A 14905-nucleotide genomic window follows, 5' to 3' on the forward strand; every position below is an offset into this window, starting at 1 on the left:
GACAATGAAAATCACCAAGCGGATAGCCCTTGTAATTATAATAACAACAAGGACCAGTTATTAAGTTGTTTGGCATTGAAGCAAGTTTCTCTGCCTATACAAATCTAAAAGGGCATTTTGGTTTCCATCGGTAATGAATCCCAGATCTGTAAGTATTTGTCGTGACTGTTCCGTAACTAAATCGTGGTTCTTGCCGCAACTTCCATCACATGATTCGTCACTTACAATATACTTGACGCAGACATGTGGATATCGACACCTTGCAATCGAGTGCTCCTCGTCGCAATTGTAATAATGACATGGTGTTGCAACAACAGTAATGTTCTTTCTATTTGAAACCAGGTGGTCTGCAGTAAAATATATATCATTCATAGATATTCAACATACAATGTACATTAAGATACCCGAATATGTATAATTTTTTAGATTGCCGATAGGTCCCTGGTTCAAGACGAAATTTTCAAAGTTGAAAAGTTATTTGACAAAAATACCGCACTCCGAGGAAATTTCCAAACAGAAAATCCCTTATCGAATGGAAAATTCAAAATTTCAAACATTTCAAACGGACATATGCCTGACTTCAGTCAGGCATTTTCTCGTGTAGAAAAATGGTGGATTAAACTTGGGTTTATAGCTAGCTAAACCTCTCATTTGTATGCACGTCGCACAAAATAACATTATATTGACAACAATGTTTGAACAAAACAAATAGACATGGCTAATTAAAACGTTTGAACCAGCTGCTTTTGTTTATATCTGTCCTAAGTCAGGAAAGTGATGTTCATTCAATTTGGTTGCCGTTTGTTGAAGTGTTTCTCGTTTCTCGTTGTTTATATAGATTAGTCCGTTGTTTTTCCACTAGTAGTTTATTTTATATCTTGCTATTCGGTTAGCCAAGGCTCCGTGTTGAAACCACTTTGACCTACTACTATAATGGTTTACATTTACAAATTGACTTGGATGGAGAGTTGTCTCGTTAGCACTCATACCACATCTTCTTAGATCTTCTTATATAGTAGATAATCATGTAAAAAATATAGGGATATATCAGTAATCATTGTGTTATAAATTAATCAAAATCAATAAAAAAAAGAAGGAACATATCAAGAAAGGAGACCAAAAAAAAAGGTATATGGATAATGCATTTAAGCAAAAACAAAATACAAGAATACAAAACATTACTATAGCATTATAACACAAAGACATAAAAAAAAACAAAGCACAAAGCCACGTCAAAAAGATAAATGGTCAATTCAAGCTTTCAATTATAAATTATAAGTGTGTTTAATTTATTAAAACCAAGAACTAGTAAAAAATTGTACTCAGATATGGTAATCTAGTAAAGGATTTAAATTTTGAAACTAGAGTGAAACAACTTCGACCGAATCATGCTCGCAAGATTTTGAAAATAATAATGGTTTACTGTAATAGTTTACTTTTATAAATTGTGACTTAAATGGAGAGTTTTTTTTCCAAAAAAGATTAGACAGTAAAGAAAAATTTCCAAAGACAAATAAAAGAATATTATAAAACGTTTTTAAGATGACAAACAACACCAGTACCTACAAACTATACTTCAAGATCATCGTGTATTTTTGTTTACATTTGTTTATTTTTTAATGTAATAACAAAATTATGTTTCATCTGTTTGGTCATTTATTGCTTTCGATAGTCGACCAATCCATTTCTCTAGAGAACTATCTGCAGACAGGTACGTGTAGATTTTCATCGAATCGGGAACGTCACACTCATCTAACTTTAGGATGATTGGCTTGTATCCCCCTTCTTCTATATTTAAAATCTCTGTAACGTTTAGCTCAATCTGACACCAATTACTAGCTTTTGAATTTTCTGATAGCAAGAACACAACTTTAACCGATCGCTTTATATTTTGAACAATATTATTCATTATTGTATTTCCAGGTATGAAGTCTCTTTCGTGAAGACAGCATCTAAAACCCTTGCTCCTTAGCATTTTGTCTATATTTCGAGCAGGCAGACAATCTGGTTCAATCGTCTTGTAAGAAATAAAAATATGGAATTCTTTATCTATTGGTAAAGGAATGGGATCAATTTTGATGAAATCAATTGTATCTTCCAGTGTTAGAAAGTTGTTTTTTTCATCTACTTCAGTCATTTTAAGAAACTAACTGGAAAAGAAAACAGCTTTGCATTTAATCTATAATGACTTTTCGATATTTATGACTTCAGAGAGTTACAACTTTAACATCATTTAGTCTAACGTGTATTACTTACCGAATTATCGTATAGTTATGTACTCTTACAAGGTACATTAATGCTTACTATTTTAATCCCACCGATACATTATAAGAACCCAATAAGAATTAAATTTCTACTATTTGCACAGCGACAAATGAACCAAAATTGGGATGTTTCAGTAATCTATTGATTTACATAAGAGTCAAAAATAATGATGAAACATTGTAAAATTTTGTAGATTTTATTTACTTATAAACATATCTTTATCGTTTCATTATGAATGACCTTACACTGTGTATGATAAACAAATTATATGTTACAAATATCAGCAAATATTCTTGGTCCTCAATGCTTTTCAACTTCGTACTCTATTTTTGTATTTTAAACATGTTTTGATTCGAGCGTAACTGATGAGTCTTTTGTAGACGAAACGCGCGTCTGGCGTTAACATAAAATTTGAACCTGGTATCTATGATGAGTTTATTAGATGCAATACAGCAATATAGCCAGTAACGTACTATTGTCATCAATCGGCTACTGCTTTTTCATCAATCTGAATTTGTACTTTATGTCCTCTCTTTAATGTATCGATATCCTAAGTATTTTCAATATTCCTGTCAATATATTAAATTGTTATGATTTCTAAATCTTTGAGAAAACTATTCAGAACTATCTTGGTAATTTATTTATGAGCTGGCCAATCCACCTTTAAGTGGACGCTATCATTTTTTTAATCAGATATGGGAAAACGCTAGACGAACGTTTTTTGATCTGAGCGTCACTGATGAGTCTTATGTAGACGAAACGCGCGTCTGGACTACAAAATTATAATCCTGATACCTTTGATAACCAATAAAATAGCTTAAAAGATGTCGATCTACACGGGAACCATAGTCTTAACCAACAGCATACCAAGAGCTGTTCACTGTATCTAAAAACCTATGCAGATTTATGTTTTGTTTTCTAATAGTGTGACAATGCTGACGGAAATTAAATATCGTAATGAAAGATGATCAAACAGAGGCAGAATACCGTTATCACAACTTCAAATTCGGCTGTTTCAGCTGGAGCAATCAATTTAGAGGACCCCATACATCAAATTGCTCAAGGCATTTATGACTGATAGTTTAGATGAAATAAACATAGCAGGACGACATCTTGCAATAGACATGCATATCTCTCGTTATGGATCAGAATTGAAATAGTTATTAAATCCTTCGCCAAGTCACGACATTTTCGACAATTCTCAAAAGAAATCTGCACTGAAAAGGGTTGTTGACACTGTTGAAGATAGTTTCTAGATAAGTAATGTATAGGACATTGACAAAACATTAAAAAAATTGCAGCATCGTAATATGAAGAACTAACAGTCACCACAAATCATTCTATTTTGAAGATTCAAACTTCTTATGATATGGGAAAATAGTAACTTCTGATTTCATGCAGACAATCAAATATTGGAAAGATTGTTTATTGTCACATTGCACCAAAATTATAAAAGAAAACAGAAAACTGTAGATGGAGTACATATTTTCTTATAGCAGTTGTTATGTATTGATTATGATACTCAAAAGCACACAATGATCTACAAGGATCAAAGATTAAAGTTCAGTGCACATTATACAGAGTCTATTTAAATCACATTTCAAGTTTCATTATTACAATTTGACACTCGAGAACAATATGGGTAGCTATATGTATTTTCAATACATTTGTAATAGCTTTTCAATTTATGTGTTTTTGGTACGAAATAAAGAAATATTAAAATATGATACACCTGAAATGTATTCACAAAATATAAAAATGGGAAACAACCATATGAAACATACAGTTCTGAAAAAGTTTTAAAACTATTGCAACGTAAAACATTATTACAAACCTGGTTGCTAGAATGCTTTCCCAGGGTAAAGATGAAAATCTATATTACTTCTTTTTTATTCTTTAGTTAACGAATTTCATAACATATTTAAAATAAATATTTACAACGATAGCCGTTTAGTCTTAAATTCTATCTAAAACATTTCAAAGTTTAATTCATTGAATTGGATAAAGTAAAGATCTAATAACAGATATAAAGAAACAGTTATCATTGTTATGAATAAAAAACAACACTGAAATTATAAAAAAACGACCCTAGCACAATAAATGTATCTTGAGTGATTTTCGGAGCCAAAACATTTTAATATCCAGCTGATGAAACAAAAATGGACACTAAGTAAAGCTAGACAAGATACTGACAAGAAATCTGATCTATAAGTTCGCTACTCAGTTTCAAAATAACAAGCTTTTCATGACACTTGTATAATATTATCTTGATAGGGGAATAATAAAGGAACCAAAAGAGCAAAACAAATATATAATTGTCAATTTGCTTGTTTTCGAGATACTGGCCATTGACGATTGTGCGGGAAATTTTTCTCTCTTGATTTTTTATAAGCTTTGTAACAAAGATTTTATAAGACTGATACAGATGGCTTATAATTTTACAGGTAAAAGATTTAAAAAAAGAAAAATGGTGGTCAGTGGACAATTTTATTTTAGGCATTCAAATGGATAAAACCAGAGGATTCAAGAAACATGACAAGCGAACATCCTTAAAGTGAAGATTTTACAACATTTACAACAATTATGATAAATAATAAAAATTCGTGTAATTGAATGAATAAATAATCATACAATTAGTATATAACGTTTATCGGGGTTCCAGTTTTCATCTTAAAATTCACTATATCTATTATGATAAAAAGCTAACATCAAGTTACAATAGATCATAGAAAAAGATGAAATGTTAAAGGATAACTTCTCGAAGAATACTAATTTACAATTATATCTTTTTAACAACAAATGCAGTAACTCCTACAACAGTTAAAACTCCTCCAAAAAGTGGCAGCCAGTTGTCTTTTAGGAACGTTGTTTTTGATATTGTTTGGGTTGGTAATTGTATGAACTTTTTATGTGGATACTTTGCACGGTAAGCATTAAGAATAATGTCTGCTTCTTGATACGTATCGATTTCAAATATTTCTAGCAACTTTTTTGTGTGGTCGTTTAGTATATTATGCGAAAATTTGCATTTTGTATTTCCGCATTTGCCCTCGAACCAATCCTTACATATATGTGTGAACGGGCAATGAAAGTCACCTAACAAGCACCCTTTTTTATTATAGTAACAGCAAGGACCAGTTACTATGTTGTTTGGCATCGCAGCAAGTTTCTCCTTGCATTTCTGTCTATACATCTGCAGAAGGGCATCAAGGTTTCCATCAGTAATAAACCCAAGATCAACAAGTATCTCACGTGACTGATCGGTAACTAAATTGTGGTTCTTGCCGCAACTTCCGTCACATGATTCATCACTTACAATATATTTCACGCAGACATGTGGATATCTACACTTTTCTATCGAGTGCTCCTTGTTGCGATTGTAATCAATGCATGGAACTGCAACAAACTTTATGTTCCGTCTATTTGTAATCAGGTGGTCTGAAGAAGAAAAAATGAGACACATTAATATAGTAAAATGTCTAAATATGTTTATTTATTAACTAATCGACGAATGTATTAATGGATATGACAGAACTATTTCTTTAAAGGATATCAAACGATTTTGAAGACATTTGAAACTTCGTAAACAAAAGATAAATAATCATGCATTTTTGTTGTAGCATCATGATAATATATATATATATATATATATATTAATGCATAGAAATGTCAATTTGGCAATAAAATTAGAAATTAAGGAAAAACCAAGACAATAGTAGATTCAAATGAGGCTCATAAAACATTAAACAATAAAAAAAAAAAAGACAATGGGGGAAAAAATCTGGCAAGTAAAAAAAAGTAAACAAAACCCTACACAAAAACACGAATATAATAAAAAGACTGAGCGTTCGGTAGGTGGTAAATTATGGCAACAGTAGTTTACCGCTGTTCAACAGTCATTAATCGATTGAGAAAAAAACAAACCCAGGTTACTAACTAAAATCGAAGGAAAGACATCAACTATAATAGCAAAACAACGGAATAACAGAATCAATCAAGTGCAACAAAAACAAACGCCAATGCTACATACATAAAACGAACTATTTGACAACAACTGCCATATTTTCGCATCCCTAGATATGTAAATGTGGTATTATATTAACCAAATAACAAATATATAGTTGCTTTTTGTTCAAATATATTCTTTTAATCATTTTTACAAGAAAGAATGTGTCTTGTAACTTTTGTTTACATTTGTCATTGCGTTTGGTCTTTGTTTATTTTGTTTGAAATATGTCATTCAAGATTTAAAATTGGTTACCTGTTTGGTCATTAATTGCTTTTGACAGTCGACCAATCCATTTTTCCGGAGGACTAGCTGCCGGCAGGTACGTATATCTTTTCATCGTATCGGGAAGGTCACACTCATCAAGCTTTACAATGATTGGTTTGTATCCTCTTTCCTGGATGTGTATAGTTTCTGTAACATTTAACTCAAACTGGCACCATTCACTAGCTCTGGATTTTTCTGATAGCAAAAACACAACTTTAACCGATCGTTCAATATTTTGAACGATATTATGTACAATCAAATCTCCAGGAAGGAAGTCCCTCTCATGGAGGCAGCATTTGAAACCTTGTTTTAGTAGCATTCTGTCTATCTTCAGTGCAATTGAACGATCAGGTTCAACAGTCTTATACGATATGAAAATATGAAATTCTTTATCTATTGGTAAAGTAATTGGATGTATTGAGAAGAAATCAATTATTTCCTCTGGTGTATCAAAGTTGTCGCTATAGCCCACATTATCTTCTTCTGCAGTCATTTTGAATATCACCTGGAAAAGATTATTATTCATTTTCTAATTTCATGATGAATGAATGTAGTGTCGATGCATTACATATCTGCCAAGCTCTTAATACTTTTGTAAGGCCTAATAAAAAAAACTTGTGTATCCGCTAATTCTATCTACCCCAATTTTGGGTACCGATCCTTAAGATTGTTTTGACATTTTGAAAGTAGGGTATTTAATGTCACTGTTGGTTTTTTTTAAACAAACTGTTGCTTTACCATCTACCTTATTTTTTCAGCATGTTTGTGGAAACATAAGTATTTTCTTTTATTATACAAGATGCAAAATTACTCAAACTCCCTGTTCTGTTTCTATTTAATCTGTGATGTCTATAAACTCATCATAGATACCAGGATTGTAATTTTGTATTTCCGCCAGACGTGTTTACAAAAGGATCATTAGTGACGTTCGAATAAAAAAAGTTAAAAAGGCCAAATAAAGTACTTTGTAGTTTAAAGTTGAAGTGCTCTGATGACCAAAATTCCTAAATGTTTTGCCAAATACAGCTAGCTAAAGTAATCATAAAACTTATTCTCATGCATTTGACCTTAGGAAATGCATATGGTTACTCGAATAAAAGAATAATCAAAATACTAATAAACTGTTCGTTTGCCGTGCGATATTAAAAGTTTGTATGATATTCAAATGATTTTCATAGAATTTATTAAACAAATAAAGGCAGTATTAAAAGAAGTAGAAAAAATGAACAATAATCAATTACGATCACTCATTTACCTGAACTAACTTCTATAACTTTTTCTAAGCGCATATATATGGTTTATCATTGTAATCATAAAAGGTCATGTAAATTTCCAAAAAAGCCACGTCAATTTCCATAAAGTCCAACGTACGTCATCATCGAAAGGATTCCATATAAACTTTTACAAATCTGGTATTAGTATACAAATAAAAGACTGGATAATTGCCAATGAGACAACTCTCCACCTCAGCTCTCCACCAGAGACCAAATGACGCAGAAGTTAAGTTTTTAATACTTCAACTTTTATCCCTTGTTTAATCAAGCAATTTTGTAAGAACAAAATAAAGTTATTATCACAACCTTACCTCTGGGCGTTTATCTAAATATATCTATTTATAGATACGTTGATTATAACAATTTTGCACTAATATTGATTTGGTTAATCAACTTCTGGTTGTCAAGAATCCTCCCAATATCTTGTTTCAGAATATGTATCATTCTGACCGACAAAGCCTTGTAATTTATATGCATAGATGTAATTACATCTATAGTATATGTAACAAGAATGTAGCATGAAAAGTAAATACTCATCAAGAATGTATTGTTGAAATGTGTACAATTTATCACATGACACAAACAACATATGTGTTCTGCTTGGTGTTGCGATTATTGGTCGTTGCTTTAATTTTAGAGATAATTGTTTGGCCTTATGGAGTGTAAATTACAAAAGTATAAGCAGTACATACCTTATAATATCAACAGTCGTCGGACAGAATTAAAATTACCGTTATCTATAACGATAAATAAAATATATACCAGTTAATGATTTATATATTTATTTATAGATATTCCACCACTATGTAATGGTGTATACTTTCGGAAAATGAAACCGAAAATGAAACTATATGTTCTTTTCGATAAATCCACAACGACTTTGAACTAACGTCTTAATCATTTTATGCAAATCTCTGTTTGTGCATAGACTCTCTGTAGCTGATTGCCAATCAGCATTATTTGAATTGAAAAAGTAGAGTTCAGCTTTCCAGACTCTGCTAATGCAGTTAGAAAAAATATACTTCAATTACTAAGATTGATACACATTTTTCCTTTATTACGAAAATAAAAGTACAACAATGAAGAAGGGAATTTTCAGTTATTACCATTGGTTAACATTCGACATATTTTGTGGTTCTTCTTAGTTCCTTAAGGTTTTTGGTGCTCTCAAATTTTTTATAGTTAACTTACGACTGTTCAACATAAGTTTATTGATAAAGAATAATCAGAAAATGTTTTATGCACAATGAAAGTGTTTCATTTGCTTTTTTAAGAGGCAATATTGACAATACCATTGACGATGCCGTTAGTTTCATTTTAATCTATAAAAACATTGTTTATGTAGTGTTACGGCCAGAAATCGCCTTTAAATTGTAGCCAACAAAAGACACAAATCAATAGTAAAATTTAACAATATTTAATATACAAAAGTTTACAAAAGGTATTACACAAATATTACTGTTAACTTAACTGTCAAAATATGAGTCCAATCTGTTATCTTTATCTGTATCCGGAAATCTTTCGGAATCCAATTTGAATATTACGTTCACTACTAATGTCACAATCCAGTATGATGTTGTTTGTAGAATAAAAGTGTCAATCCAAATGCTGTGAATACTAATGTCTATCAATGTCTATGTCCAAGTTTAATTATGAGAGTTTAACTTTAGTGTCTGTATATATAGTGTTGTCATGGAAAATTCTAGAACACTCTATAATGGAACATTGTGGAAAATCCTGGAAAGTTACAACGGAAGTTTCTGGAATAACGTAGAAGTTTAAATTACGCATCTTTTATAAGGATCATTCTAGAAAGTTCCAATCATTCTGTGATTGTTCCAGTGATTCCTAAACTGCACAATTATAAGATTATTTGGTAAACAACTATCAGGCCATACAACACAAATTAGGCCAACATAAATAAACATAATAATTACAATATCATAACACCTCCCCCCTTAAAAGAAGTTTTAGTGTAACAAAAACTCATCATGAATAATATGAACAAAAATACATTATATATACAAAGTGATTTAATAAGCTCTAGATAAAGCATCAGCTATTACATTATCTTTACCCTTAATATGTTTTACAATTACATCATATTCCTGTAACAATAAACTCCACCTAGTCAACCTCTGATTCTTGTTTCTCATTTTATGCATGAAGGTGAGAGGATTATGATCAGTATAAACAAGAATAGGATATACAGTGGGATTCAAATATACATCAAAATGTTGAAGTGCTGACAGCATTGCAAAACACTCTTTTTCAATAGTTGAATAATTTTTCTGATGTTTATCTAATTTCTTAGAAAAATATGATATAGGTTTTTCAACATTATCATCTGTTTCTTGATATAAAACAGCTCCTATTCCTACATCGCTTGCATCAACGGCAAGTTTAAATTGTTTTTCAAAGTCTGGAGTAATCAGAACTGGACTATTAATTAAAAGTAATTTGCTATTTTCAAAAGCTTTTTGACAATTTCCGCTCCAGATAAATTTAGAATCTTTCCGTAAAAGATGAGTCAATGGTTGAACAACAGTAGCAAAATTTGAACAGAATTTCCTGTAAAATCCTATCATGCCTAAATATCTCATAAGTTGTTTTCTATTTGTAGGAGGTGGAAATTTGGACATAGCTTCCACTTTAGCCATAATAGGTTTTACTTGACCTTGGCCAACTGTATGCCCTAAATAATCAACAGTGGCCTGACAAAATTCACTTTTACCAAGATTAACAGTCAAATTTGATTTTGACAATCTATCAAAAGTATCATATAAATGTGTTAAATGCTGTTCCCAGCTATTACTACATACAATAAGATCATCAATATAAGCATAACAACAGTCTAAATCTTTTATAACATTATTGATCATTCTTTCAAATGTAGCTGGAGCACTTTTCATGCCAAATGGCATTACAGTATATTGAAATAAGCCATCTGGTGTAACAAAAGCTGATATTTCACGAGCTCTTTGTGTCAATGGAACTTGCCAATAACCTTTCAATAAATCAAATTTGCTCACAAATTTTGCTTGACCAATATTGTCAATACAATCGTCTATCCTTGGAATCGGATAGGAATCAGATTTTGAGACTGAATTTACTTTTCTGAAATCAGTCACGAAACGAAAAGTTTTATCTGGTTTTGGCACAAGGAGACAAGGAGAGCTCCATTCACTGTTACTCGGCTCAATAATATCATTGTCAAGCATATATTTAATTTCTTTTCTCATAACTTCAAGTTTGAGTGGATTGAGCCGATAAGGATGTTGCTTAATTGGAGAAGCATCTCCTACATCAACATCATGACAAACAGCAGTGGTTTTGTTTGGCACATCTGGAAAAAGATTTTTAAAAGAAAATACCAAAGTTTTTATTTCTTCTCTACGATCAAAAGACAGATGTGCAAGTTTTGAATCTAAATTTGACAAAATTTCTGAATTTTTCAATCTAACTGTCTCTTCCATAGTTTTACAACTAAAAGTTGGTTCAATTACATCTGGTTTGTCATGATTGTTCTCAAATTTAACCATGCCTAAAGTGGCAACTGGTTTACTATCACATAGTACATTAGTACGCTCAAAATATGGTTTTAACATATTAATCTGACACACTCTATTTTGTTTGCGCCGACCTGGAGTTTTTACAATATAATTCAAATCATTAATTTTACTCTCTATTGTATAAGGACCACAATATTTAGCCTGTAAAGGATGTCCAGGGACAGGCAGAAATACAAGTACCTTATCACCAGGCTCAAAAACTCTGTCCCTGGCAGCTTTATCATACCATATTTTCATCTTGTTCTGTACATTTTTTAAGTTTTTCTGAGCAATTTGACAAGCAGTATACAATTTTTCTTTAAATCTAGATACATAGTCTAAAAGATTCAAGTCAGTATGTTCAGTAAGCCACTTTTCCTTAATCAATTTTAACGGTCCCCTTACAGTATGACCAAATACCAACTCAAAGGGACTAAATCCAAGGGATTCTTGAACAGCCTCTCGAACCGCAAAAAGTAGAAAGTGAACTCCATCATCCCAGTCTCGGTCAAATTGAAGACAAAAAGTTCTAATCATGTTCTTCAATGTTTGATGAAAACGTTCTAAGGCACCTTGAGATTCTGGATGATAAGCACTTGATCTGTACTGAGCAATCCCTAACTGGTATACGACTTGCTGAAATAAACCTGACATGAAATTTGATCCCTGGTCGGACTGTATAGACTTAGGAAGTCCTACTAATGTGAAAAATTTGATCAAAGCTTTGACGATAGTAGGTGTCTTGATATTTCTGAGCGGAATAGCTTCAGGAAAGCGGGTAGATGTACACATGATTGTCAATAAATATGCATTTCCAGTCTTGGTCTTTGGTAAAGGTCCAACACAGTCAATTAGAACTCTGCTGAAAGGTTCGTCAAAGGCTGGAATAGGCAGAAGTGGTGCTGGTGGTATTTTCTGGTTAGGCTTACCAACAACCTGGCATATATGGCATGATTTGCAGTATTCTGCGACATCATTTCGAAGTCTGGGCCAGTAGAAATGCTGCAAGATCTTAAGGCAAGTCTTCCTTATACTTAAGTGTCCAGCAAAGGGGGTGTCATGGGCAAGACCAATAACTTCTTGTCTATAAACTTTAGGCACCACCACTTGGTATAGCACTCTCCATTCCTCCTCTGGGGTAGCATCAGGAGGCATCCACTTCCTCATTAAAATGCCGTCCTGATGGTAAAAGCATTCGGCCACTTTGTCTGCTTCCTCCTGTGGTTGAGCCTGCTGGTTAAGCTGAAGAACCTCAGGGTCTTTATGTTGTTCTTCGAGTAAATTATTTCGGTCTAATGAATGGCTGTTTACATCTGGCCATGGCATAATAACATTTTTGTTAACACTAGGTGGTTTTATAATAGCCTTTTCTGAGTTACCAGGATCTTCAATATCAGCTATAAAAGTGTCAGAAAGGTCCATGTAATCAAACTTGTCTTCTTGCAAATTCTCATTTTGTTGTTTTCTAGCCATCGCCCTAGTAACAACACAAGCTGGATACAATTCAGCATCATCTTCAGGTGATTTAACATCCACCACCGGTTCACTGGTAACAATTGGTTCAGCAACCACTTTGTTCCTAGCTAGATCATTTCCTAGCAATAAGGTAACACCCTCTACAGGGAGATTAGGACGAACACCTACAATAACTGGTCCAGTTATCAAATCTGACTTCAGAAAAATACGATGGAGAGGAACATCTATACAACCTAACTCTACACCTTGTAACAAAACGGAGGCACCAACAGAAGTCTTCTCGGACAAAGGCAACACACCTTCTAACAATAAAGACTGAGAAGCTCCAGTGTCCCGTAAAATCTTAATAGGCTGAAGAGTGGTATCATCAACAATAGAAATAAACCCATCAGACATAAAGGGTTTATATTCCTCCATGTAATCACAAAAACTGGACTTAAAAGCCTGACGCGCAGGGCATTCCAATGTACTGGTAATATAAGGTGTCGTACAAGCACTGGTCTTCGGCTTATTATCGCGTTCATTCTTCTTCTGGAGTCTAAAACAATCAGCCATCAGGTGACCAATCTTCTTACAATAAGCACAAGTCAGTGACTTCTTCTCAAAAGTATCAAATTTTGGACTAGACATATTATAACTGGACTGACTCTTATTCTGTGGAACAGGCTTACTATCAGTACGCTCAGTGCTTTGATTTTTGTAATTTCCACTGGAAGTATTAACATTTTGACTCTTGAAACTTCTTTTATGTGAAAGAGTATAATTATCTGAAATTACAGCCGCATCATGTATTGACTCAACAGTTTTGTCGTCTAAATGTGTTTTTAATTCTGAATGAACACATTGTTTAAACTCTTCTAATAACATCAATTGTCTTAGTTGATCAAAATTGTTTTTTGTTTTCTTTGAAGTAAGCCATTTATCAAATAGATCTTCTTTTTCCCGAGCAAATTCCACATAGGTTTGCGAATCAAACTTTTTATAAGATCTAAATTTCTGTCTATATGCTTCTGGTACTAGCTCATAGGCTTTCAAAATTTCCTGTTTCACAGTGTCATAATCAGAACTTTTTTCTGATGGAAGTGCGGAGTATATTTCAGCTGCCTTACCCTCAAAAACACTTTGCAGCATCGTAGTCCAATACGGCATTGGCCATTTCAAATTATTAGCAATTTTCTCAAACTGTGGAAAATATTTATCAACTGTTTTTTCACAAAATTTCGGAACCAAACGTATATTCTTTGCTGCATCAAAATAATCTGATTTCGACTGGACTTTAGTGTTGCTTTCTTCTTTGACCATTTCAATTTTCAGTTTTTCCATCTCTAGCCTTTCTCTCATTTCAAGTTCTTTTAATTTTAATTCATCTTCTTTTATTTTCTCCCTCTCCTTCATTTCCAGTTTTTTTAATTTAAATTCATCTTCTTTTTCTTTTCTCTCTATTTCCAACCTTTCCTTCATTTCCAGTTCTGCTTGTTTTAATTTAAATTCATCTTCTTTTCTTTTCTCCATCTCCTTCATTTCCAATTCTTTTAGTTTGAGTTCATGTTCTAATTCAAGCTGTTTTAATTTAAAGGCGTCAATATTTTCGACCTTAAGTTCAAGAGCCTCTTCACCTAAAATTTCTGCGTCAACTAATTTGTCTATAACCAAATTTTTTATAATTTGTTTTCTCATAGATACTTTAAAAACTAATTTCAGTTCTTTAGCAAGCAACACTAATTCCTCTTTCTTTAAATTATCAAAACTCTCCAGGTCTGGCGTTTTCAAAAATTTACCAGCATCAAATGCCATTTTGTAGAATTTTGTTGGCTAGTTATAATAAAAATATTGAATAAATTTTGAAAAAGATATTTTCGTTATCCCGGACGAGCCCCCAATTTCTGTTACGGCCAGAAATCGCCTTTAAATTGTAGCCAACAAAAGACACAAATCAATAGTAAAATTTAACAATATTTAATATACAAAAGTTTACAAAAGGTATTACACAAATATTACTGTTAACTTAACTGTCAAAATATGAGTCCAATCTGTTATCTTTATCTGTATCCGGAAATCTTTCGGAA

At 32.3% G+C, this 14905-nt stretch overlaps 1 long non-coding RNA gene across 3 annotated transcripts; it reads right to left on the reverse strand.

The window, feature by feature from the left end:
* Window positions 1-3675: 3675 nt before the first annotated feature.
* On the reverse strand, window positions 3676-9136 carry LOC143057598 (uncharacterized). Of its 3 annotated transcripts, none has more exons than XR_012972749.1 (3): window positions 8505-9136; window positions 6527-7043; window positions 3676-5703 (listed from the first exon to the last, which is right to left on the reverse strand). It is a non-coding gene; the product is annotated as an uncharacterized LOC143057598 (long non-coding RNA). The 3 variants fall into 3 exon arrangements; XR_012972751.1 differs by lacking the exon at window positions 8505-9136 and adding an exon at window positions 8124-8260; XR_012972750.1 differs by lacking the exon at window positions 8505-9136 and adding an exon at window positions 7794-8046.
* Between the last annotated feature and the right edge of the window lie 5769 nt (window positions 9137-14905).

The sequence above is a fragment of the Mytilus galloprovincialis genome, chromosome 13 (genome assembly GCF_965363235.1).
Source record: "Mytilus galloprovincialis chromosome 13, xbMytGall1.hap1.1, whole genome shotgun sequence".
NCBI classification, from domain to species: domain Eukaryota; kingdom Metazoa; phylum Mollusca; class Bivalvia; order Mytilida; family Mytilidae; genus Mytilus; species Mytilus galloprovincialis.